Source organism: Scyliorhinus torazame, chromosome 12 (genome assembly GCF_047496885.1).
Source record: "Scyliorhinus torazame isolate Kashiwa2021f chromosome 12, sScyTor2.1, whole genome shotgun sequence".
NCBI lineage: Eukaryota > Metazoa > Chordata > Chondrichthyes > Carcharhiniformes > Scyliorhinidae > Scyliorhinus > Scyliorhinus torazame.
Genome location: NC_092718.1, coordinates 97752601 through 97778760, shown reverse-complemented (window position 1 = coordinate 97778760; position 26160 = coordinate 97752601). Strand labels below are relative to the sequence as shown.

Sequence of the window (26160 nt, the reverse complement as noted above, 5' to 3'; positions counted from 1 at the left end):
TCAGGTGTCAGGATATTCCCTGATGATTGCACAATGTTCGGCACCATATATGGGGAGGCGGTGGTATTGTTGGTGTACTAGTAGTCCAGGGACTCAGGATTATGATTTGGGGACCCGGGTTCGAAACCTCAACTCGGCAGGTGATGGAATTTAAACTCAATAAAATATCTAGAATTAAAAGTCTAATGATGACCATGAAACAATTGTTGAATGCTGGAAAAACCCAACTGGTTCACAAATGTCCTCAAGGGAAGGAAATCTGCCATCCTTACCTGGTCTAGTGTACATGTGAATCCAGACCCACAGCAATGTTGTTGACTCTTAACTGCCTTCTCAAGGGCAATTAGGGATGGGAAATAAATGCTGGCACAGCCTGCGATGCCCACATCCCATGAACGAATAAAAAGAAATTCGGGACTATTCAGACACTGAAGCAGTCCGCGTTCAAATGCAGCAAGACCTGGACAATATCCAGACGTGGGCTGATAAGTGGCAAGTAACATCCGTGCCACCCAAGTGCCAGGCAATGACGATCTCCAATAAGGGAGAATCAAACCATCACCCCTTGTCATTCAATGTTAGTCCCATAGAATTCGATAGAATTCCTACAGTGCAGAAGGAGGCCAATCAGCCCATCCAGTCTGCACCTACCCTCTGAAAGAGCACCCCACCTAGGCCCACTCCCTGCAATTACCATCAATGAATCCCCCACTATCAACATCCTGGGCATCAACAATGGTTTCATGGGCATCATTTGATTTTTGCTTCGCGTTTCATGGAATTCGTATTTCATTATCTGCCGTGTTGGGATTTGAACCCGAGCCCCCAGATTGTGCCCTGGTTCTCTGGATTTCTAGTCTCATGACAAAACTGCTGCACCAGCACATTATGGCCAAAACTGCAGGTCGCGTTCAGTGTGCACACTCCCACTAATAATCTCCTCCTAGGTGCATTTCCCTGTGAATCTGGTTGGATAGAACCAGCTAATGGATTGGAAAAGGTGTTGCGATTAGAATTAACCAAGGGTTTAAAAATACAGTTAAAACAGATCCAAAGATCGATTTATTGATTATTTTTAATTTATGATCCACGCAATATGAATTTCTCAGCGACTGACAGAAAGAACGGAACTGCAAAATTTCACTTTTCAAAACTGTTAAATGGTAGGGGGTGGGCAGGAGATGGGTTGGGGTGGGATCAAGTAGGCAGGGACGATCTGGGTGGACTCGTGTGGGCCGGGGTGGTCTCGGTTGGGCTGGGGTGGACTCAGGTGGGCGGCTGATGGGCTGGGGTGGGCTGGGGGTTGGCTCGTGTGGGCTGGAATGAGGTGGGGTGGGCAGGTGATGGGCTCAACTGGTTTGGGGGGCTCAGGTGGGTTGGGGTGGCCTGGGGTGGGCAGCGGGGATGAAACTGAAGGGGGGTATAGCAGTGAGTTGACTTAACCAAATTGTTCATCGATACAGTCGCTTGTAAACACTTGAGGTCATATCAAAAATAACCGTTTACCCGTGTGATTGAGAAAAACTACTTACTTATTGACCATTGACATTTAAGATGCCTGTTTTAGCCTCAGCTGCTGAAGGTGTGAAAGTCAAGTGTCTGCAGGCAGTGCTGACGGAAATAACCACAACATCACATTCATGTGTCATTGACAGGCTCATAGATAAAGATATGAGAGACAGGAGATTAAAGCTTGTGTGTGAGGCTATGTTTGACATTTCAATATAAAATGTTTGTTCCTGCAGGGCTGAACCCAGTGTGGAGGCCATTCTCTCTCGCCGGGTCTTTAACCCCCTGGTGAAGTCAGTATTTCCAGAACAGTGGGTCACATGTTACTGACCAGCTTCATCCTGAAACTGCTTGAAGACGCTGGTGGTTATACATTGTACTCCTCACGAAGGTATAGGTGGACACAGACAATGTCAGGGAGGGGATTCTTGGGTCAAATAATATGCAGGCCTTCATATCATAAAGAGAGAAAACAATTATATTTGTATAGAGCCTTTCGACTCAAACACGCCTCAACACATTCCATTGCTGTAGAAGTGGCACTGCTGTGATGGCAGCATTAATTTCTCAGGAGTGAGGTTTGAACCCAATCCCCACTGTCACAGCTCACAAGGTGTGCATGGGTAGCCACTGCCCGCTCGTTAACCAGGTATCCTGACCTAACCAAATTCCTCACAGTGCACACTTTCAAATTCTCTCCAGTTCTAACCTTTGTTAGTGACTTTCTCAATGTCAATTTATGTACAGATATTGGGAACGTGGAGGAGGAGGGGGGGGGGGGGCACCGTATTATCTGTCGACCTCTTTGCTTCATCAATCCTACCCCTGGCATTATTTGTGGATTTCTCTGTAACAGCAGCAGCATCGTATCTACCTGGAGATCTAGATGGATCTTCAGGAGAGGCCTGTGCTTTGTGCGACGTCATGGCAGACAGAGTCAGAATGTGCCAACTGGAAGCACAACACCTCATCTTCCAATTAGGCACATTAGAGCCTTCTGGACTCAACACTCAGTTCAACAAGTAAAAAGTAAAGTTCCACCTCCAACATCACATCTTAGCCCCACTCCCTGTCAAGCTCCCCTCAGTATCCGAACATAGGCCAAATATGTTCAACTTTTGTTTATGTCCCAATAGACAGAGATAATGTCAGAAATGTGTTGTAAATAAAATAATTTTGTTGAATAGAGAAACATGTTGAAAATTTACATTGGCTAAAAATTTACACTTCACACTGTGTCCAAGTAACACAAAGAGATGTTTGGCAAGAATGTATTCTGACAGGACAAGGGTCCAGCTATACATACTGGGGGATGCACTAGTATGTTTTTAGTTGCTTTTTAGCTCGCCGACCTGGCCCAACACAACCCCACCCTTCCCCACATGGCCACCTGACCCTTGCTGTTTTGCTTCCATTAACACATTCTGCTATCTAACATTTTGCCACGATTAACACTCTTCATCTCATACTGGCACCACAAACACTCCCATTTGTCTATGTCTATGACAAATTTGTCAATATCTTCTTTGCCCCGACCCATCCCTGGTCTTTTATTCTGCCAGACCTGTTCAGCCCCTTTCCAGTTGTATAAATCTGGACATTTCAATCTTGCTGCAATCTGCAGAAGAATCATTTAGAATTTTAGCCGTGTTTCTTTCTCCACAGATGCTGCCAGACCTGTTGTGTTTATCCGGCATTTTCTGTTTTTATTTCAGATTGTGGCCTCACTGCCAGGTCACTGCCATGTTCTCTCCTCCGATTTTGCAGAAGAATCCATTAAGAAGGAAATCATTCTCCTATCAGGGAACGAGGGAATGATTTACCCGGAATCAACGGATTGACGTTGCATGCTGATTTTTAGACTACCTCCTATTTTGACATTTACTGGTTTCTTCTCTCACGGATACAATGCAGGAGTCTGGGCAGATAAAAAATGTGACCGAATTAGGTGTCTTTTAGTGATTTAGTTGGTACTGATATTTAACCTGCTCATTGTGAGCAATGTGGTGAACGAGGGATCGATTATTCTTCAGTCAATCATATGAATGATTCATGCGACACAGTGGCTGAATGTTAACTGAACGACCTCATTTATGCGCTGATTAAATTTCTAACATGGTGGAATTATTTCCCTGGAGCAGACAACAAGAGAATCAACTTGCTCTGGTGACATTTTCTTATACTTTGTGTGGGATGTTCTGTATGGAACGTCCACTCTGCAAATTGGGATGAGCAGAATATGGATTTCCTTGTTATTTATCAGAAAAATCACAGAGGTGTGACTGCTGGAGGCTCAAATCATCTGCAGTTCCCCATCCACCAATGTTTAACTGATGTATATTTTGAAGAACAGATTTTTTCCTTTTTCTTGTGACTTTTCCACCAGACGCAAAAAGCTCAGACCCAAAAGCTCACACTTTTCATTGTTTCTGGGCTTTAATTAACCTTCACAGGCCGGGTGAAACCTAAGAGTTACTTTTGTGTCAACAACTGTGGAAGGAACTGGTACACTGACTCTTCAACCTAAGCAGATGTACTGCTCTCCATTCAATCTTCCTGTTCATATAGTGTGTCGGAGTATGTCTTTATGCTCAGTAGAGTTAGCTTGTCTAGAAAACTGGTCATTCCAAAATTGTGATTGACAGATTCTTTTTTACTGAAGGATATTCAAAACTCCGATAAAACAAGGTTGGCAGAAGTAATTTAAGTGCAGACCAGTCATAGGAACATATGAAATAGAAACCGAAGTAGGCCATTTGGTTCCTCTAGCCTGCTGCATCATTCGAGAAAGTTACATAGAAACATAGAAAACAAGAGCAGGAAGAGGCCATTTTGCCCTTCAAACCTGCTCCGCCATTCATTATAATCATGGCTGATCATCAAACCCCATAACCTAATTTCACTCCCCCCCTAACAATTGTGGCTAATCTGTATGTGTTGCCACCTTGTCAATCGAATTGAATGGTGGAACATTCTGTCAAGGCTAAATGGCCCAATGTACCACAATCTATAAATTACATGATCAGCTATTTCTTGTCAGTTAGATTAGTCAGAATTAATTATTTAAAACTGACGATATTTACTACATTGTCAATATACAGGAAAATTGCTTTGCTGGATAACAGTATTATTTGGCGATTGTGTTGTCACCTTGGAGCAATAATCAACAGCAAAATCTTTTTGAATATTTTGGCAATGATTTCCTGCGATATCTGTTATCTGAGGACCTGCACCATAACATTCTGATCCTGATAAGGCTAAAAATGCAGACATGCTGTCTGGAGCACAAGTTGGCAAGAACTGGGAACAGGAGTAGACCATTCGGTCCATCGATCGTGCTCTGTCATTCAACAATGTTAGGGTTAACATGGTTGTGGCCTTGACTCCACATATCCCACTCCTCCCCATTACCCTTCACTCCCTTGTTCGTCAAAACTCCATCCAACTCAACCTTGAATATATTCAGTGGCCCAGCTTGCACTGCTGTTAATGAAAAAGAATTTCACAGATCACCGACTCCTCTGAGAGAAGACAATCTTTCTATCTCCGGATTCAATGGGAGAATCTTTATTTTAAAACTTTTTCAGATTCCCACACATGTGGAAACATTCATTCAGGGTCTTCCCTGTCAAGCTCCCCTCAGTATCCGAACATAGGCCAAATATGTTCAACTTTTGTTTATGTTCCAATAGGCAGAGATAATGTTAGCAATGTGTTGTAAATAAAATAATTTTGTTGAATAGAGAAACATGTTGAAAATTTACATTGGCTAAAAATTTACACTTCACACTGTGTCCAAGTAACACAAAGAGATGGTTGGCACGAATGTATTCTGACAGGGCATGGGTCCAGCTATACATACTGGGGGATGCACTAAAGCTTGGGCAGGTGCCGCAGAGGCCCAATGGAGAAATACTACAGTCTAAGGCCTTTCTAGGGTAGTACACCCAGAGGCTGGAAATGGTGAAATATACCCTGGTCTGTATCTTTGACATGTAATGAACATTATAAATATAAACTGTAACTGGAAATGTAGTGAGTAACATGCAATATGGAAGAAACTGATTTAGTTTGCACTTTATGGTATGCAGTGCCAACATTGAACAGGTTCTTTTATGAATTCCATGACTGAAGTTTATTTTTCAAAAATAAATTCATAATTCATATTGCAATACAAAAAGCATATGTTCTATTCATAACAACAGACATTTTAGCATGTTGCCTTTTTCAAGCTCATTTGCGCATACAATATTATACATCTGATTTTCCCGTTATGTTTCATTGCCGCATATTGTCAGGCCTCCTCACTTTGAACATGTCATTACAGTTAACGGCTGTTTGAGACATTGTTTATACAATCCCTTCACTCTGAGCTGGTTTGATCGTATTCGGGGTGTCCAGACCAGCATCTGTGGGCAGAGTCTCACCCTGTGATGAATGATACGCAACCATTGCAGATGTGAAGCTGGATGTGATGTGAGCTGGTGGTCTGTGTCAGAGCAAAATGTTAGATATTCAGAATTGCTAAATTTCCATGGCACTAAACGTTCAGTTGAGAGTTTTGGGTTGGTAATATAAGAAACAAAGAACCGGCTAAGATTTATCTAGTCAAGTTGACAAGGCTGCGGTGACAGACAAAATGGAAATGTTCTTTCAAAAACACTGGAGGGAAATATTTCCATCTGTGTTGTCCAATTCTGCGATTCTAAGGCAGTTAAACAAATACTCTGGAAGAGTTTTAAAATGTAGGTCAGAATCCCAGAAGGACATAGGCAGGTTGGTGAAATGGGCAGATAGGTGGCAGACGAATCTCAATGCAGAGAAACGTGAGTTAATTCACTCACAGAAAGAACATAGAGGGAAGTGTAAAATAAAGGGGAAAGCATCAAAAGGGGAGTAGGAGCAGGAGGATATGAGTGCATATGTGCAGACACCATTAAATGTTGTAGAATATGTTGAGTGAGTTGAAGATAAAGCAGACACTATTCTAGGTGTTTTTGTAAGGGGGCTAGAATACAAGAGCAAGGAGATTTTGGTGAGCATATGTAAGACACTAGTTCGTTTTCCACTTAATTGAAGCATCCAGTTCAGGGCGCCAGACGTGAGGAATAATTTGAAGGTATTGGAGAGGGTGGATTAAAGAATCAAGATCTCAATGGTCCCAGGAATCAGAAACTTCATTTATGAAGATCAATTGGAGAAGTTGAACTCTTCTCCTTGCAGAAGGTTGAAAGTTGATCCGATAGGTGAATTCAAAATGATGAGGGATCTGGACAAACTAGACAAGGATAAACTGTTCCCTTTGCTGGAAGGAACAAACTCACAGATTTAAAGTAATTGGTAAGGCAATCAATGGAAACGAGAGGAGAAACATTTTCATGCATTGAGTGGCTGGGATCTGTAAAGCACATTTCGAGAGGGTAGCGGAGGCAGGTTCAATAGATACACGCAAAGGGAAAATAGACTGTTATCTGAATAGAAAGGATATGCAGGGCTACAGGGAGAAGACCAGAGTTCAACACTCGGCAAATTGTCCATTCAGAGAGCAGGAACAGACGCGATAGGCCGAATGGCCGCCTTCTGCATTGTAACCATTCTGTGACTCTGGGAGAGCGAAATGAACATTCAAATTTAGTGGACGTGATCAGCGCTCGGTTTTAGTGTTGTGTTCAGTTCGCACTATCCTAAGGAACTGATGACATTGGAGGTGGCACAGAGAAAACAGTACTAGAGGTGTAAGGGGAACGAGGATCTTAGAAGAGAGCCTGAAGGAGGTGGGATTGTTGACCTTCGAGCAGACCAGACACAAAGGGAATGCTATAAAAGTGCTCAGAATTATCCAGAGTGTACATCGAATGAATAGGGAAATAAATATTTGGCACTGGCACCAATGTAAGGAATTAAAGGTTATATTAAGACAATTGAGGAAAGAAAATGATCAGCAGATTGTTTTGTCTTGTTTTGCTTCAGCGAGTCGCAAATGATCTGGAAAGGGATATCTACATGGATACTGAGAGCCAGAATGATGGGTTACTTTCAAAAGGCTGTTGGTTGAGAACTAAATAAATAAAACCAAAGTATAAAGATCAGTCATTGTGACTAATTGATTTGCTCGATCACTTAACTCAGTCTGTGCATGGGACTTCCAGTTGCGGCTATGCTTGGGTAGGTCGCACGTTCGGCAGCTCCCGCCGGGAACGGACTTTTGGGCTCTTCAGAGGGGCCCCAACGGCAATTGTTCGACGGCTCCCAGTGTGGGAAGGTGACAGCAAGGTTACCCCGACATTATATGGATTGGACCAGGAGTGGAGCAGTTAAAAAAGTGATCCTGGTGCAGCGGAAAGGGCGAGGGAGGAAAAGCAAGATGGCGGCCGGTGGAAACCAAGCAGCGTGGGCGCAGTGGTCGCAGGAGCAGCAGGAATTCCTTCAACGCTGCTTTGCGGAGCTGAAGACAGAAATGCTGGCGCCAATGAGGGCGGCGATTGAGAAACTTGTGGAGACCCAGAAGGCCCAAGGGGCGGCGATCCAGGAGGTGTGGCAAAAAGCCTCGGAGAACGAGGATGAAATCTTGGGCCTGGCGGTGAAGGTGGAGGCGCACGAGGCGCTGCACAAGAGGTGGCAGGAAAAATTTGAGGACCTGGAGAATAGGTCGAGGAGGAAGAATCTTCGGATTCTGGGTCTCCCTGAAGGAGTGGAGGAGCCCAATGCCGGGGCATATATGAGCACGATGCTCAATTCGCTGATGGGCGCGGGAGCTTTCCCGAGGCCCCTGGAGCTGGACGGGACTCATCGGGTCCTGGCAAGGAGATCCAAAGCCAACGAGCCGCCAAGGGCTGTAGTGGTGAGGTTCCACTGCTTTATGGACAGAGAGTGTGTCCTGAGATGGGCCAAAAAAGAACGGAGCAGCAGGTGGGAGAACACGGAGATCCGTATTTACCAGGACTGGTGTGCGGAGGTGGCTAAGAAGAGAGCTGGTTTTAACCGAGCTAAGGCGGTTCTCCATCGGAAGGGGGTGAAGTTCGGGATGCTGCAGCCAGCGCGATTGTGGGTCACGTTCCAAGATCAGCACCACTATTTTGAAACGCCTGGTGAGGCATGGAACTTTATCCAGTCTGAAAAGTTGGACTCAAACTGAGGGTTTGTCGTGTGGGGATTTTTACTGTGTTTACTGTGTTTACTGCGTTTGGGGAATGTTCTTTTTGTTTTGGTGCTGGGTGGGGATGGGTGAATGGATTTGATGTGGGGGCTGTGGGAGAGTGTGGGCGTCGGTGTTGGAGGGGCAGGGCCCCGCGGAGGAAGAGGGGGTGGAGACCCGGGAATGGGGACTTGGGGTAAGGCCGCAAAAAGGAGCTGCGCCAGAGGGGGCGGGGCCAGCTCAGACGGAAAGCGCGGGCTTTTTCCCACGCTCGGGAAGGATGGGGGCGGGGACGGGGGGAAGGGCAGTGCTGGAGAGGAGTGCACACTGACTGCCAAGGGGTGGGGGGGATTTTCACACTGGGGGGTCGATGGAATGGCGGGAGAGGCCGGGGTCAGCAGGAGTCAGCTGCCTTACGGGAGTGTCATGGGGGGCACAAAATGGCTAGATGAGGATCTAGCAGGGGGGAGGGGGCGAGGGGGAGAGAGGGGGCAGGGCGGGGGGAACTGGGTTGCTGCTGCATTGGCCAAAGGGGAGCTGGAAATAGAAGAGGTGGTCGGGGTGGGGGTCCGCCGCCTGGGGGACTGGAGGGTGCGGGAGGCGCGGGCACGTGACTGGCCTAGAAAAGGAGATGGCTAGTTGGCAGGTTGCGGGGGGGGGGGGGGGGGCTGCGAGTAGCCCCCTGATCCGGCTGATAACTTGGAATGTGAGGGGCTTGAACGGGCCGGTCAAGAGGACCCGAGTGTTCGCGCACTAAATGGGACTGAAGGCAGACGTGGTTATGCTCCAGGAGACACATCTGAAGGTGGCAGATCAGGTTAGGCTGAGAAAGGGATGGGCAGGGCAGGTCTTTCATTCAGGGCTGGATGCGAAGAACAGAGAGGTTGCAATACTGGTGGGGAAGCGGGTGTCGTTTGAGGCACTGAATATTGTAGCGGATAATGGAGGTTGATATGTGATGGTGAGTGGTAGGTTGCAGTGGGTGCGGGTGGTACTGGTGAACGTATATGACCCAAATTGGGATGATGCCAGATTTATGAAACGCATGCTGGGTCTGATTCCGGATCTGGAGGTAGGGAGCTTGATAATGGGGTGGGACTTTAACACAGTGCTGGACCCAGCACTGGACCGTTCTAGGTCCAGGATGGGTAAGAGGCCGGCTGCTCAGGGGGTTTATGGACTAGATGGGGGGAGTGGATCCATGGAGGTTTGCCAGGCTGCAGGCCAGGGAATTTTCCTTCTTTTCCCACGTCCATAGAGCCTACTCCCGGATAGATTTTTTTCATTTTGAGTAGGGCGCTAATCTCGAAAGTGGAGGGAACGGAATATTCGGCCATAGCCATCTCGGACCACGCCCCGCATTGGGTGGAGCTGGAGTTGGGGGAGGAGAGGGACCAGCGCCCGCTGTGGTGCCTTGATGTGGGACTGTTGCCGGATGAGGGGGTGTGCGGGCGGGTGCGGGGGTGCATTGAAAGATACTTGGAGGTCAATGACAATGGGGAGGTGCAGGTGGGGGTAATCTGGGAGGCGTTGAAGGCGGTGGTCAGGGGAGAGCTAATCTCCATTGGGGCCTACAGGGAGAAGAGAGGTTGGTGGGGGAGATTTTAAGGGTGGACAGGAGTTATGCAGAGGCCCCCGAGGCGGGGCTACTTCGGGAGCGACGGAACCTCCAGACGGAATTCGAACTGATGACCACGGGGAAAGCAGAGGCACAGTGGAGGAAAGCGCAATGGGCGGTTTATGAATATGGGGAGAAGGCGAGTCGGATGCTGGCACATCAGCTGCGTAAGAGGGAGACAGCGAGGGAGATTGGTGGAGTTCGGGATAGAGGGGGTAATACGGTGCGGAGTACGGTGGGAATAAACAAGATATTTAGGGACTTCTATGGGGATCTGTACAGGTCTGAGCCCCCAAAGGGGAGGAGGGGATGCGACGATTCCTAGATCAGCTGAGGTTCCCGAGGGTGGAGGAGGAGCAGGTGGCTGGTTTGGGGGCGGCGATTGGGCTGGAGGAGCTGGTTAAAGGATTGGGGAACATGCAGGCGGGGAAGGCCCCGGGGCCGGATGGGTTCCCGGTTGAATTTTATAGGAAATACATGGACCTGCTGGGCCCGTTGCTAGTTAGGATTTTTAATAAGGTGAGGGAGGAGGGGACCTTGCCCCCGACAATGTCCAGGGCGCTGATTTCTTTGATCTTGAAGCGGGACAAGGAGCTGTTGCAATGTGGGTCGTATAGACCGATCTCGCTCCTCAATGTTGACACTATGTTGCTGGCGAAGGTGCTGGCTACGAGAATTGAGGACTGTGTCCCGGGATTGATTCATGAGGACCAGACGGGATTTGTGAAGGGTAGGCAGCTAAATACAAATGTGCGGAGGCTGCTCAATGTGATTATGATGCCCTCGGTGGAGGGGGAAGCGGAAGTAGTGGCAGCTATGGACGCGGACAAGGCCTTTGATTGGGTGGAGTGGGAGTATCTTTGGGAAGTGTTGCAGAGGTTTGGATTCGGGGAGGGGTTCATCAGTTGGGTCAGACTGCGATATAGAGCTCCGGTGGCGAGTGTGGCTACGAACCGGCGAAGGTCGGAGTACTTTCGGCTGTACCGGGGGACGAGACAGGGGTGGCCATTATCCCCCTTGTTGTTTACACTGGCAATTGAGCCGCTGGCCATGGCACTGAGGGAGTCCAGGAAATGGAGGGGATTGGTTCGGGGGGTGAGAGGAACACCGGGTGTTGTTGTATGCCGATGACCTGTTGTTGTATGTTGCGGATCCAGTGGAGGGGATGGCGGAGGTCATGCGGATCCTTAGGGAGTTTGGGGACTTTTCGGGTTATAAGCTCAACGGAGGGAAGAGTGAGCTCTTTGTGGTGCACTCAGGGGACCAGGGAAGGGGATAGACGAGTTACCGCTGAAGAGGGCGGAAAGGAGCTTTCGGTACCTGGGGATCCAAGTAGCGAGGAGTTGGGGGGCCCTGCACAAGCTTAATTAGACGCGGTTGGTGGAGCAGATGGAGGAGGATTTTAAAAGATGGGATATGCTGCCACTCTCACTCGCGGGTAGGGTGCAGTCGGTAAAAATGACGGTCCTTCCGAGGTTTCTCTTTGTGTTCCAGTGCCTTCCCATTTTGATCCCCAAGGCCTTTTTCAAACAGATAAGCAGGAGCATCATGGGATTTGTGTGGGCGAATAAGACACCGAGGGTGAAGAGGGTGTTTCTGGAGCGTAGCAGGGACAGGGGGGTGCTGGCGCTGCCGAATTTGTGTGGCTACTATTGGGCAACCAATGTGGCGATGATCCGTAAGTGGGTAATGGAGAGAGAGGGGGTGGCGTGGAAGAGGTTAGAGACGGCGTCCTGTGTGGGAACGAGCCTGAGGGCGCTGGTGACGGCACCGCTGCCACTCAGACCGACAAGATACACCACGTGTCCGGTGGTGGCGGTGACGCTGAAGATCTGGGGGCAGTGGAGGCGACACAGGGCGAGGTGGGGGCCTCGGTTTGGTCCCCGATTTGGGAGAACCATCGGTTCGTCCCGGGAAGGATGGATGGGGGGGTTTCGGAGCTGGCATCGGGCAGGGATGAGAAGAATGGGGGACCTGTTCATCGATGGGACGTTTGCGAGCCTAGGGGCGCTGGAGGAGAAGTTTGGGCTACCCCCGGGAAATGCTTTCAGGTACATGCAAGTGAGGGCATTTGTGAGGGGGCAGGTGAGGGAATTCCCGCTGCTTCCGGCACGTGGGATTCAGGACAGGGTGATTTCGGGTGTATGGGTTGGAGAAGGCAAGGTTTCAGCGATTTATCAGGAGCTGCAGGAAGAGGAGGAGGCCTCGGTGGTGGAGATAAAGGGCAGCACGGTAGCATTGAGGTGCAGCACGGTAGCATTGAGGGGCAGCACGGTAGCATTGTGGATAGCACAATTGCTTCACTGCTCCAGGGTTCCAGGTTCGATTTCGGCTTGGGTCACTGTCTGTGTGGACAGTGTGTGCGTGGGTTTCCTCCGGGTGCTCCAGTTTCCTCCCACAGTCCAAAGATGTGCAGGTTAGGTGGATTGGCCATGCTAAATTGCCCTTGGTGTCCAAAATTGCCCTTAGTGTTGGGTGAGGTTACTGGGTTATGGGGATAGAGTGGAGGTGTTGACCTTGGGTAGGGTGCTCTTTCCAAGAGCCGATGCAGACTCGATGGGCCGAATGGCCTCCTCCTGCACTGTAAATTCTATGATCTATGAAGTAAGGCTCACTGGTCTCTAGTTAGTGGGAGGAGGAGCTTGGGGAGGAGATAGATGAGGGTCTGTGGGCTGATGTCCTGAGTAGGGTTAATTCTTCCTCCTCTTGCACCAGGCTCAGCCTAATACAGTTCAAGGTTACTCACAGAGCGCATATGACACCTCAATAACATTCGATCAGTTTCCCCTCTATATCTAATGTTGTAAAATCCTCCATTTGTCATTGACAAATACCTTTCTCAGTTCAGCCATCACCGAAATACCTCAAAGAGCCTCAAGTAATTATTGCAGAAACATGCTGAGTTGACCCACATCTCGCCGTCACTGCTAGGATCAGTTACTGGTTTATTCTGTTCATACTTTCAGAGATTCCCATTCCCTAAATGACATTAGTGAACCAAATTGGTCCCCCCCCCCGCACTCCATAACCGTTGCGAGCTTCCTGATCACTATCACTGAGTCTTGCTTTTAATTCCTGATGGTGAGAAGTTGAATTGAAAATCTCACCAGCTACCATGCTGGGATTTGAACCCATGTTCCCAGAGCATTAGCCTGGGCCTCGGATTACTGGGCCAGTAATATCACCACTACTCCCTGTTGCTAACTTTTGGTTGGTTCTTAATTTGGCTCTATTTAATCACGTTTGCTCAAGAGTCACAAGGTATCTTTCGACACCGCCACAAGATTCAGAACCGAATACTGATCAATGACTCAACTACCGTGGGCAGCACGGTAGCATTGTGGATCGCACAATTGCTTCACAGCTCCAGGGGCCCAGGTTCGATTCCGGCTTGGGTCACTGTCTGTGCGGAGTCTGCACATCCTCCCCGTATGTGCGTGGGTTTCCTCCGGGTGCTCCGGTTTCCACCCACAGTCCAAAGATGTGCAGGTTAGGTGGATTGGCCATGCTAAATTGCCCTTAATGTCCAAAATTGCCCTTATTGGTGGGTGGGGTTACTGGGTTATGGGGATAGGGTGGAGGTGTTGACCTTGGGTAGGGTGCTCTTCCAAGAGCTGGTGCAGACTCGATGGGCCGAATGGCCTCCTTCTGCACTGTAAATTCTATGATATCTATGATGACTCGATACACCAGTTAGTAAGTTCAAAAGCAATGCTCATTTATTTACACACAGTCCAATCTACTCATGCATAAACTCTACAAACTAAACTACCACTATTACTAAAGCCTATACTTAGCTTCGGGCGCCCACTCAGTCAGAGGAACTATGGCCGGCTCGGTTCTGAGACTGCTGGGTTGAGTTGTTTGCATGGTAGCAAATAGGAGCATCTATCTCGTAGCGTGTGTTGACTTGGGACTTACTTGGTCTGATGCAGCTGCTAGGCAGGTCTCTCTCTTCAGTGAGAGCCAAAGCCAAAGGAGGAAGATTCTACCTTGGGTGATACCTCTTATACTGCAAAGGGCTTTGCGCTCTTTTGGGCGGGCCTTGAACTTGGCCTCAACTAATTGGGTCTTTCCCAATCATCTGTATCGATTTTCCTCTAATAGAGGGGTGGTTCCCTGATCGCTGGGCGTGTCCTGGTGACTGTCAGTCTGCTTTGTCTTCGCTTCTTCTGGCGCCGGGGAGTCTGTCCTAACATTGTGTATCTAAATGTTTCCCTTTTGTCCCTGGAGATGGCTCATTAGTATGTAAATCGTTTGATAGTTTCTGTCCTGTCTGAGCGTTTAAGGTTCTAATCAACAGACAGAGCTTGCACCTGCTTGTTTCTTAGCATTGTCCAATTTTCCCTGCATTCTTTGCGGGTGTCCATTTTGAAATCGGGACTTGTCCATCCCAGATGGCTACACATGCTCCTTGTGATCCTCAACGCGAAGCGTGAAGGATCACATTACTTTGGCGTCTTCATCCTCTGATCCCTGGGGCACCCATGCTTAGGCTCTACACTGTCCGATCCTATGCAACACAATTTTACCTAAACCATTTTAAATACATTCATTATCATAAAATTCTACAGGGCGCTATGACATTAATACATGCATTACAGAAAAATAGAAAAACTGGAACCTCTAACTATTCTCAATAAGCTATCCTCATTCAAACAATCCAAAAATACAAACAATCCAAAAATAATCTGTACATCTTAAACTGTACAAAATAGCAGCACACAAATTTCTCTGGCCTGGCAGTCAGACACAGAGGTTTACATCTCTTTCTTCCATAGAATACATTAAACAAAATGGATGCTCTTTAATCCGTCCCAATGGGTTCAGGGGTCTGGTGAAATCCGAAAATGGGGGACCTAAATCTGTATACCGGGGTGCGAGAGCCATATGCTCTGTTTTACCATTTCCTGACTCTAAACGTTTGCACGACACTGCAAAGTATCGCCAGCACTAAGAGTGCTTTGACTACATATGAGAGTGAGTACCAGGTGATAAACTTATCACACCAGGTCGGGGTATTGCTAGCTGTCGCTGGGCTAGTTATCTCGGGATTCCGTGTATTACAGGGGTGAGAGTCATTTACGGTTTGTGTGGTAGGGGTCAGGGGGGTAGCATCTGCGCGCAACTGAAGGGATCCCGCTAAGACCCATGTGAACACAAAGGCTGTCTTCATCTTTGTCGAACTTCTTCTTTGTCTTCCTCTGGGGTTCCTGGGTTTCCGGAGTTCAGTGAACACAAGCATAATTTCTGTTATTATCTCTCTTAAGATCTCATATGTCTGTCTGTCTGTCTTTTACTGCCAATTTCCCTTTATAATTGGTCACCATCTGTGACTCCCTCATTTTTTAAAAAAACCGAATATTTGGACTAAACATCTAAGAAAATACTGCCATACTGCGAGCCGTCTCGCAGCCTGTGTGATTTACCATCCCAGTGTTTGAGGATGTAAATAGCATACGGAAGCAACCTAAGGGTTGCCAAAACCAAACAAAAGAATTTTGAACATAACGAGCCAAAATGGGGTGCGTATGGGCCGCGGTGGGTAAGAAATGGGTGGAATCCCCGGGTAGGACGGTGATCAATGCCATATGTGCTCTACACGCGCGTAGCTGACCAGAGGGGGGTCCTCAGGCAGGGCGGGGACCAATGCCGTTTCTCCATTGCCTGAGCAACCAGCAAGAACGGGTAAGAATGTGGTCGTCGTGGGGGGCTGCCTCTCGAATTAGGAGAGCAACTATGAGTCGGGTTCTGTCGACAGACTGGTTCCTCTGAACTATTGCCTGGGACAGACTTGTACCTTTAACAAGGTTCTGGTGACAAACTAGTACCTCTGAACTATTGTCTGGGACAAACGTGTTCCATTAACAGCCATTGGGCGTCAGAGGGGGTGGTGACGTGGGGCCGTGACAAAAACTTTCTGAGTTTACACACAACACTTAACGATAACACTAACGAACAAACATACAACAAACATCGTGCAGGTTCCATCAGAAAGGACACCGTATCTCTCCAGTGGTTCCTTTTTCTGCATCATCTGGACACCTCACTGCTCAATAGCGAACAGGGTCGCAAAGGGATTCGTTTGGTGGGAGTCAGACTCTGTCATCATCTTCTCCTGGCTGCCAAACTCTTGTCTGCAGTAACCGTGCTAAAGCTGCTTGGGGCGAATTGGGGTCCACCTCACCATTCCGGATGAGCCTGAATGAATTGTCCCGGTGCCAGAATCGCGTGTCGAGGTTGGAGCTACTATGCTTCAATCCGTAATCGTCGGGCGGTGGGTCTGGGTCAGGGGCTTTGATATAAGTGATCTCAAATGGGTCTGTGGAATCATGCTCAGATTCGCTGGGAGTGGGGCCTGGTGCAGGGGTATAGTGTGTGTGTAACGTGGTGTGCTGTGGCTGTCGTCGTGATCGCTATCACTGTCGCTGTCGCTGCTGGTTGAGGGAAGGGAGAGGCGAAGTCGTGTCTGAGGACGGGCTGGAGTGGTTGGGGGAGGGTCGGAATGCGTCATCTGTGGGCGGGGCGTGCTCGTCTGCTGCTGCGAGCAGGATGTGGTGTGTGTGGTTATTCTGTGAGCCGTAAGCCTTGAGCTGGTTTATATGAAACCACGCAGATTTACCATTGGGATAGGTTATTTTGTATACTGAGGGGCTGACTTTGTCTGAAATGGAGTACGGTCCGGAAAATTTTGGGGAGAGCAATGAACTTGGGTTGTAAAGGGAAAGCATAACTTGTTGCCCTACTGTAAACTCAGTGGCATGTACTGTTTTGTCGAAACAAGCCTTGCTCTGTTTCTTCCTGGTTCCAAGTCTCACTGCTGTGGCGAGTTGGGCTGCCTTTATGTTCTGTACTAGTTGTGTAACCGCATTTTCATGCGTGAGGGCTGTAACTGCCGGGCTGGCCAAATCCAGTCCTAGTAAATACTCAGTGCCTTTCATGGGGCGTCCGGTCATGAGGGTGTGGGGGGTGTAACCTGTGGATGTAGATGCTGTGTTTCTTAAAAACATCAAAGCAAATGGGAGTACTAAATCCCAGGTGCTGATATTCTGCTGTGCCATTTTCCTGAGGGTGGCTTTCAATGTCTTATTCATTCGTTCTACAATACCACTTGACTGGGGGTGGTATGTGATATGGAACTTTTGTCTGATGCCGAAAATCGTGAGGACGTTTTTCATTACACGTCCGGTGAAATGGGAGCCTTGGTCAGACTCTATACTGCGTAGGAGGCCCCATCTTGTAAAGATGTGGTGTGTTAATATTTTAACCGTTGTCTTGGCCGTATAGTTCGTGATGGAACTGCTTCCACCCATTTTGTGAAGGTGTCTATGACCACCAACACATACTTGGAACCATTTCTGCACGGGGGTAAAGGTCCTATATGATCTATCTGGAGATTTGTCCAGGGTCCATTAACGGGGCGGGTATGGCTAAGTTGAGCCTTTTTAGCATATCTGTCCGGATTGTTCTGGGCACAGATTAAACAATTCTCTACGTAGTGTGTGACATCGATTTTTAAATCAGGCCACCAGCAAAGCGGTCTGAGGTGGGCTAGGGTGGGTTAAATTCCTTGGTGTCCATGATTGTCATGGAACTGACAAATGATTTGGTTCCTGTCCTGGCTGGGGACTATATAAATGCCATCCTTTAAAATCACACCGTCGTGTGTGGTGATTGCGTTTTTAAACTTGTCGTACGGGGCTGGGAAGGTTCCCTTTAAAACTTCCTCGTCTTCTTTCTGTGCCTTCGCTAAATCTTGAATGTTGGTCTGTGAGACCTGAACTGTGTGTACTGGGGTGCTTTCAGGGGGGTTCCAAAAATAACCATGCCTGGGCGTCTGCTTTAACGTTTCCAGGGGGGGGGAAGAACGGTGATGACTGTGAACCTTAATTATGCAGTATTTCCTATCCTTCGCTGTCTCCAAGATATGGCGGAGTAATGGGGCTGAGGCTAGGGGTTTTCCGTCCGCAGAAACAAATCTTCTTGTTTCCCAGAGTGGTAGGAACTCTGTCAAACTATTACAGACATATAAGCTGTCTGAGTAGATGTCTGCTGGGGTCGGAAACATGTCTGGGTGTATGCAATAAGCAATATATGCAATTGCTGCCAGCTCTGCTGCCTGCGAGCCTAAGTGCCCTGGCAACTTCAAGGAAATTTCATCTAGGGCGCGTCCCTGCGCGTCCTCTACATATATACCACAACCGGTAATTCTCTCTCCATTTAACACTGTGGAGGAGCCATCCACATATATCTTCAGGGGTGCGCATGTGTCTGTGGGCTGGGGTCTCTGGGGTATACTACCTGTTTTCCTGGGGGGTGTTTTGGGAGTAAATGGGCCTGTGTTGTGTTTTGTGGTGATGATCTCACATTCGTGAGGGGTGCCTGCATACTGCAGATTATCGGCAAGGAAGGTGTGGGTTTTGGTTCTCTTTACCGTGATGTCCCGTCCCTGTAAAAGAAGGGTCCAACGGGCTGCACAAATTTGGCTGACTGTGCTATCTTTAAGTCAGACGTCTAACAATAGCTGTGTCGGTGTGTGTTCTGTGAGGATGGTGATGGGGTTGAGTCCTGTAAAGTAGGTGAAGTATTGTACTGCCCAAAAAACTGCGAGCAGGTGCCTTTCACAGGCAGAAAATCCTTGCTCTACGGGGTCTAACATGCGTGAGACGTATGCTACGGTGCGTAACTGGTCGTGGCGTTCCTGGAGGAGCACGGCCGAAAGTGTTCGGTCGATGCTTGCTACCTCGATAGCATATGGGAAATGTGGATCTGGGACCTGTATTGAGTGTGGAATTGAGTGTGGTGCGGGACCCTCCTGTGCCCCAAAGAAATTCCATGGGTTGTCCCCGAACTTTGCCTGCTACTACCGGTCTTTATGTTCCTGCATCAATATGGTTTCGGCAGTAACCAACTAGTCCTAAAAATGACCAGAGGGCTGAGACATTGTGGGGAAGGGGCAATTTGACGATCAAGTCAATTCTCTTGTGCTCGATCTCGCGTTTACAATGAGTGATCACTGTTCCCAAGTAAATCACTTTTTCTTTCAGAATCTGGGCCTTCTTGGGGTTGGCTTTACAACCAATTTCTTTTAGGAGTGCTAGGAGTTCGGCGAGAAGCAAAATGTGCTCTCCCTTTGTGTCTGTCTGTAGTAACAAGTCGTCTACATACTGGACCAGACAATCGGGGCGGGAAAATTTTGCTAATCCATTTGCCAGCTGTCGGTGGAAAATGGAGGGGGAGTTGCAGAAGCCTTGTGGAAGGCATGTCCACATGTACTATTGCCCTTGGAATGTAAAGGCAAATTTGTTCTGGCACGCTTTAGCCAATGGAATGGACCAGAAGCCATTACTAATGTCCAAAAAATTTGACTGGAGTCCCTGTTTGAGCATGGTCTCGGGACTCATGGCTACAGTGGGGGCTGCTGCTGGGGTTACTTTGTTCAGTTCCCGGTAATCAATGGTCAGTCGCCATGATCCACCCGGTTTCCTGACGGCCAAATCGGTGCGTTGTTTGTGGAGTACGCCTTGATCCAACAAACTCTCTATTACTTTGGAGATTTCTCCCTCTGCTTCGTGGGGAAATCCGTACTGCTTCTGGGATTTAGGGTCGGGACCTGTAATGTTCACAAAGCCAGTCAAACTGCCACAGTCGTGCTTGTGCTGTGTAAATGCTGCTTTATGTTCCTGCAGGACTGTCCTAACCTGTTTGTCTGCACTAATGGCTCGAGGGTCGAACCAGAAGTCTCCTACTGTGCTAATCCTATTTACGTATTCTCCTACTGTGAGCGTGGCGGGAGCTCGTGCTGCCTTTGCCATTTTCCATACACACTTGTTAACTGAATCAAAAGAAAGGTTCTGGGAGCTCATAAAATCGATCCCAAGGATATGTTCTGCTGTCTGGGGCAGATCAACTAAAACTACAGGGTGCTTAGTCGTGATGTTCCCTATCTGTATTGCTCTAGGAGCTGTGATGTGTCCCTGTTGTAAATGGCTTGTAAAGCCGCCGAGTGTGATGGTGTCTGTTGTGGGCCACGTGTCTCGCTGGAACATCGTGGAGGAATTGAGTGTGGTGCGGGACCCTCCTGTGCCCCAAAGAAATTCCATGGGTTGTCCCCGAACTTTGCCTGCTACTACCGGTCTACCGGACTTGTCCCAAAAGGTGTCGCAACCCAAGTTGGGGAGCCTGAATACCGTCAGTCGGTGCCGTTCATGTCTGTACTCTCTGAACGGGCGCTAACGCTATGGATCGGCTTTGCCCTATTCTTGTTTAGGGTGCCTGTCTGTTGGTTTCTCTGCTGCTTCTGGGGCGCGTTGCACTCTCGTGCAAAGTGTGCGAACTGTCCACAATTATAACATTCTTGAGGTTTTGGCTGGGGTTGGCTGTTCCTGCCCTCATTTACCCATGCGCGGTTTTGGTGTGCTTTAATTGGGTTCATTTCTGCCTGCTCTTCATCGGGCATTATAAATGGGGTTTGCCTGCAATTGATTGCTCCCAAGCGCGGGACAATCTCTTCTAAACCCATTTTTCATTGTGGGCTTCATCTGAGGGGGTCATAATTTGCGCAAGCTTTTCATCCTGCTTCTGTGGTGTGGGAGACTAGAATTTGGGTCCATTTGGCCATATTATCTGGGGACAAATGGGCACGGGCTAACTCTCCAAAAACTGCGGTAAAGCGAATCCACAAACGTCCAGCGAACGCTGTGGGGTGCTCTGTCTTCTATTGCCTACACTTATTTAGGCCTTCTACGGGGTCTCCTCTGTTAAAGCCGATCGCATCAAGGATCGCTGTGTGCATCTCTTGGAGTGTGCCTCCTCCTACATTCTGTGGGTCGGGAAGGGCTGCTACGACTGAAGGGTCGAGGCTCAAAACTGTGAGCTTCACTTCTTCTTTTTTGTCCAGGCCGTACATGGTTGCCTGTTGTCTGACTTTCGCGAAGAATTGGTGGGGGTCTGATGTGGGAAGGAATGGTGTAATTTTTCCACACGCGTCCCGTAATTGGGTTACGGTTAATGGGGTTGTGTAAAGGAAATCTGCTTCTCCTCCTCCTGAGGCCCTGCGGTGTGTGGTCACAGGATTCAAGGGGGTGTGTTCTGTCTGTTCGGTTGGAGGTTGGGATGCTTTCCTTTTCTGGGGTTTTTCCTGAGTATATGTCCCATGTACGTATCTATGGGCAGTCTCATTCAATTCCTGCCAATTGGGGCCGTTTTCTTGGTCTAATTGGGGTTCGAATGTACTCTGAAAGCCATTTTGCATGGACAGCAGAGATTGCAATTCTGCAATTTTCTTCCGGCACTTTGCATGGTCTACTGAGTTCTGCCTTTGTTCCGTTGTGGAAGTATGGAGTGCTCGTAGGGCTGCTTTTAAATCATTGCACTGTTTCTGCAATTTCTTAATTTGCTGTTCTGTTTCTTGTCTTACAAAGACCGCGCGTTGCGTGTCCTGGTAGGCCTTATCGTATTGCGTCTGAAAACTGTTCAAATGCGCGAGACAAGGGCTGATGTGCCCACTTGGCATCATCCACCTCTCTGTCCCTCGCTGCTAACTGCTCTTTCAGATCTCGATTCTTTTTCTCTACCTCACTCACGTCTACCTCACTACTTCTGTCTCTCTCCTCTATCTCTCTACGGTGCGTCCTAACGACCTCCTCTGTGCCTCGCAATTGTGCCAAACAGGACACGATTGCCATCGGCTTGCGAGCTTTCCCTAAGCTCTTCTTGTGGCTCTCTGACAGGTTCTCCCACCAAGTATGTCCTATACTCCCGGGTCCTGTTTCCTCATTATCAGAGAATTCACTCCAAAGGGGCCATCGTTCCCCTTTGAGATATTTTCTGATCTCATCTTCCCAAACGGGACACTGTCCTACTCTACTGCTGGTAGCTGCGACCTCGAATCCCTGGGGGTTCATAAGGCGTTCCTTTGCCTTCATTGCCATTCTATCTACTAGGATCTCTACCGAATTTGGAACAGGGGGTGAGAAAGTGGTGATGTAAACACGGGTATGGCTTACGCTATTTTCCGGCCTACAAAACTCCCGACAGTTTTACGCAACAAAATCTCTCAGGTTTACCTTATATCCCTGTTAGTACGCATGCATTAACACACTTCCGAATCTCAGAGGCTTGATCAGTACTGTTTTGACGCATGTGGTTTTTCTGTTCCCAATTGGATTCTCAATTCAAATTTTGGGTTCTCTCGGAGTGGTTAGGCCACTTCTAAATCAGGTCCCGTCAGATGTTGCCAGTAAATGTTGCTAACTTTTGGTTGGTTCTTAATTTGGTTCTATTTAATCACGTTTGCTCAAGAGTCGCCAGGTATCTTTTGACACCGCCACAAGGTTCAGAACCGAATACTGATCAATGACTCGATACACCAGTTAGTAAGTTCAAAAGCAATGCTCATTTATTTACACACAGTCAAATCTACTCATGCATAAACTCTACAAACTAAACTACCACTATTACTAAAGCCTATACTTAGCTTCGGGCGCCCACTCAGTCAGAGGAACAATGGCCGTTGCTCGGTTCTGAGGCTGCTGGGTTGAGCTGTTTACAGGGTAGCAACTAGGAGCATCTATCTCGTAGCGTGCGTTGCATTGGGACTTACTTGGTCTGATGCAGCTACTCGGCAGGTCTCTCTCTTCGGTGAGAGCCAAAGCCAAAGGAGGAAGATTCTCCCTTGGGTGATACCTCTTATACTGAAAAGAGTATCTTTTGGGCGGGCCTTGAACTTGGCCTCAACTAATTGGTCTTTCCCAATCATCTGTATCGATTTTCCTCCAATAGACGGGTAGTTCCCTGATCGCTGGGCGTGTCCTGGTGACTGTCAGTCTGCTTTGTCTTAGCTTCTTCTGGTGCTGGGGAGTCTGTCCTAACATTGTGTATCGAAATGTTTCCCTTTTGTCCCCGGAGATGGCTCATTAGTTTGTAAATCGTTTGGTAGTTTCTGTCCTGTCTGAGCGTTTAAGGTTCTAATCAACAGACAGAGCTTGCACCTGCTTGTTTCTTAGCATTGTCCAATTTTTCCTGCATTCTTTGCGGGTGTCCATTTTGTAATTGGGACGTGGCCATCCCATATGGCTACAACCCCCATCTCCCCCTTAATCTGCCCCAAATTAATGGTTGGTTCTGTGGATTCTACACACTTCGTCATTTTATTTAATCCGAAAAACGTTTTTTTCGAACCTGCATTCACTGTTTGTATCACTACCTCAGTCTGGCCAGATGAATTCACCTTGGGGTAATGAAAATGAGTTTATAACAGCTCATGGGCCCCAAAAAGTTGGAAACGAGCAGCTGGGGGAGGGAGTTCTGGAGCAATGAGGGTGGTGTGCAAGGAGCCTGCGGTTTAATGTCAGATTGTAATTCGAAGGAAAAAGCCTTTTTCCAGATTGTTGGCAAATTCCAGATGACTGAATTTTAAAATGGATGATTCTGGTCGCTCTGTTTTTTTCTGATTGGTCATTGATGGAAGTGAACCATGTCCTAATTAGAGATAGATTCAGAATTGAGCTGTTAAACGGAACTGACTTTTGCTGACACTATACAGTTAAGTTAGAGACTGACTATAGGAATCTAATAATTTACAGGATCTTAACCTGTCGAACTACGCCAAGTTTGGGGGAAGCTGAGTTGATGAATCAAGTCCTGGCGCAATACGACAAGTTGTAAGATTTGTAATATTTCTGGACTATCAAAGTTGTTCGATTCCTTGTATTATTCGACTGTGTATAGTTGAAGGAATTTATATTATCTCTGCTATTCGGTTATCAGTAGCACTTTGCGAATACTGGAACTCAGCAGAAATTTGCAGTATAAACTTCTCAGGTGCCAAAAAGAATTGTTTTATTTGTAGTCGCTTGATTACAATTTGAAAGTCATTTAAAAGGCAATTCGTAGACAATTCGAAGCTTTCAGAGAATTACAGACATTATCTTTCTTTGCTTAGGCAGACAGCTTGAAAGTAACTTTTAAAAGGTCAAAGTCTGGCAATGAAACATGAAGAGAGAGAGAGAGCTAATCTTCAGCTAAACTCAAACTCAAAGTCAAAAGTGGACTAACATCACTGACACAGACTGGTAGACTGACAGAGCCCCCAAAAGACATCTCTAAAATGGAGACTATAAAGGACAAAACTGACTAAACTAACAGAAAGACAACACAAAGACATCTCCTAAAAACACCCCCCCCCCAAAGACAATACACTAAAATGGCGGGCGGAAACTTTTCAGTTATACACTTTCATATCTGTCTTATGTCATCTAATCACACCCCAATATAATCCTAATTGGTTTGGGTTAGACTCAAACACATTTGATTTGATGGCAAGCCGTCCATCTTCAATGTGCAACATCAGCTTTTTAATTGTTTCATGTCTACATGTTATGGAATGTGATATTTTGCTAATCCTTTAGCTGGCTTGGCTAATGTAACAATTGAGACTTCATATCGAGAATATATATATATATGATTCAATGCTCTTACAAACTGCATTGGACTCTTGCCACCTAGTTGCCATGGAACTCAGTCCTTGGCCTTGACAATTAGCACAAGCAGTGTCAAATTGTCTTGCAACTGTGCTGCTATGATCTTATAATGGAATTTTATGCTGTTTCATGTATCATATTGAAGTCCTGAATTTATGTGTGCTGAAATTCTCATTTTTAAAAATGAGTACTAAAACAGCTATCTTTTACATATACTAGTTGTATTTGAAATACCTGGCTTCTACACTGACCAGTGACACCATTATAGTATTCTATGGATTAAACACCTACCTTCAGTGTGGAGCTGGAATTTGTTTATAGAATCATCGTGTTGGTTTGCTGCTTTACATGAAATCAGGTTTTCAGTTCCTGTCAAAGAACAAAGACATTTTTTTTTACAGCGCAGGAACAGGCACTTTGTCCCTCCCAGCCTGCGCCGATCCAGATCCTTTATCTAAACCTGTCGCCTATTTTCCAAGGATCTACTTCCCTCTGTTCCCCACCCGTTCATGTATCTGTCTAGATGCATCTTAAATAATGCTATCGTGCCCGCCTCTACCACCTCCGCTGGCAAAGCGTTCCAGGCACCCACCAGCCTCTGCGTAAAAAACTTTCCATGCACATCTCCCTTAAACTTTCGCCCTCTCACCTTGAAATCATGACCCCTTGTAATTGACACCCCCACTCTTGGAAAAAGCTTGTTGCGATCCACCCTGTCCATACCTCTCATAATTTTGTAGACCTCAATCAGGTCCCCCCTCAACCTCCGTCTTTCCAACGAAAACAATCCTAATCTACTCAACCTTTCTTCATCGCTAGCACCCTCCATACCAGGCAACATCCTGGTGAACCTCCTCTGCACCCTCTCTAAAGCATCCACATCCTTCTGGTAATGTGGCGACCAGAACTGCACGCAGTATTTCAAATGCGGCCTAACCAAAGTCCTGTACAACTGTAACATGCCCTGCCGACTCATGTACTCAATACCCCGTCCGATGAAGGCAAGCATGTTGTATGCCTTCTTGACCACTCTATCGACCTGCGTTGCCACCTTCCGGGTACAATGGACCCGAACTCCCAGATCTCTCTGTACATCAATTTTCCCCAGGACTCTTCCATTGACCATATAGTCCGCTCTTGAATTAGATCTTCCAAAATGCATCACCTCGTATTTGCCTGGATTGAACTCCATCTGCCATTTCCCTGCCCAACTCTCCAATCTATCTATATTTTGCTGTATTCTCTGACAGTCCTCCTCGCTATCTGCAACTCCACCAATATTAGTATCATCTGCAAACTTGCTAATCAGACCACCTATACCTTCGTCGAGATCATTTATGTATATCACAAACAACAGTGGTCCGAGCACGGATCCCTGTGGAACACCACTAGTCACCTTTCTCCATTTTGAGACA

The 26160-nt window shown here is 47.5% G+C and overlaps 1 protein-coding gene across 1 annotated transcript in view; it reads right to left on the bottom strand.

Moving 5' to 3' along the window:
* The window catches only part of LOC140387093 (hemicentin-1-like), a 142948-nt gene extending 117831 nt beyond the window's left edge, over positions 1-25117 (bottom strand). The window contains exon 1 of the mRNA XM_072470102.1: positions 25037-25117. The gene's annotated coding sequence lies outside the window, so the exon portion shown is untranslated. The remainder of the gene's footprint in view (positions 1-25036) is intronic.
* Between the last annotated feature and the right edge of the window lie 1043 nt (positions 25118-26160).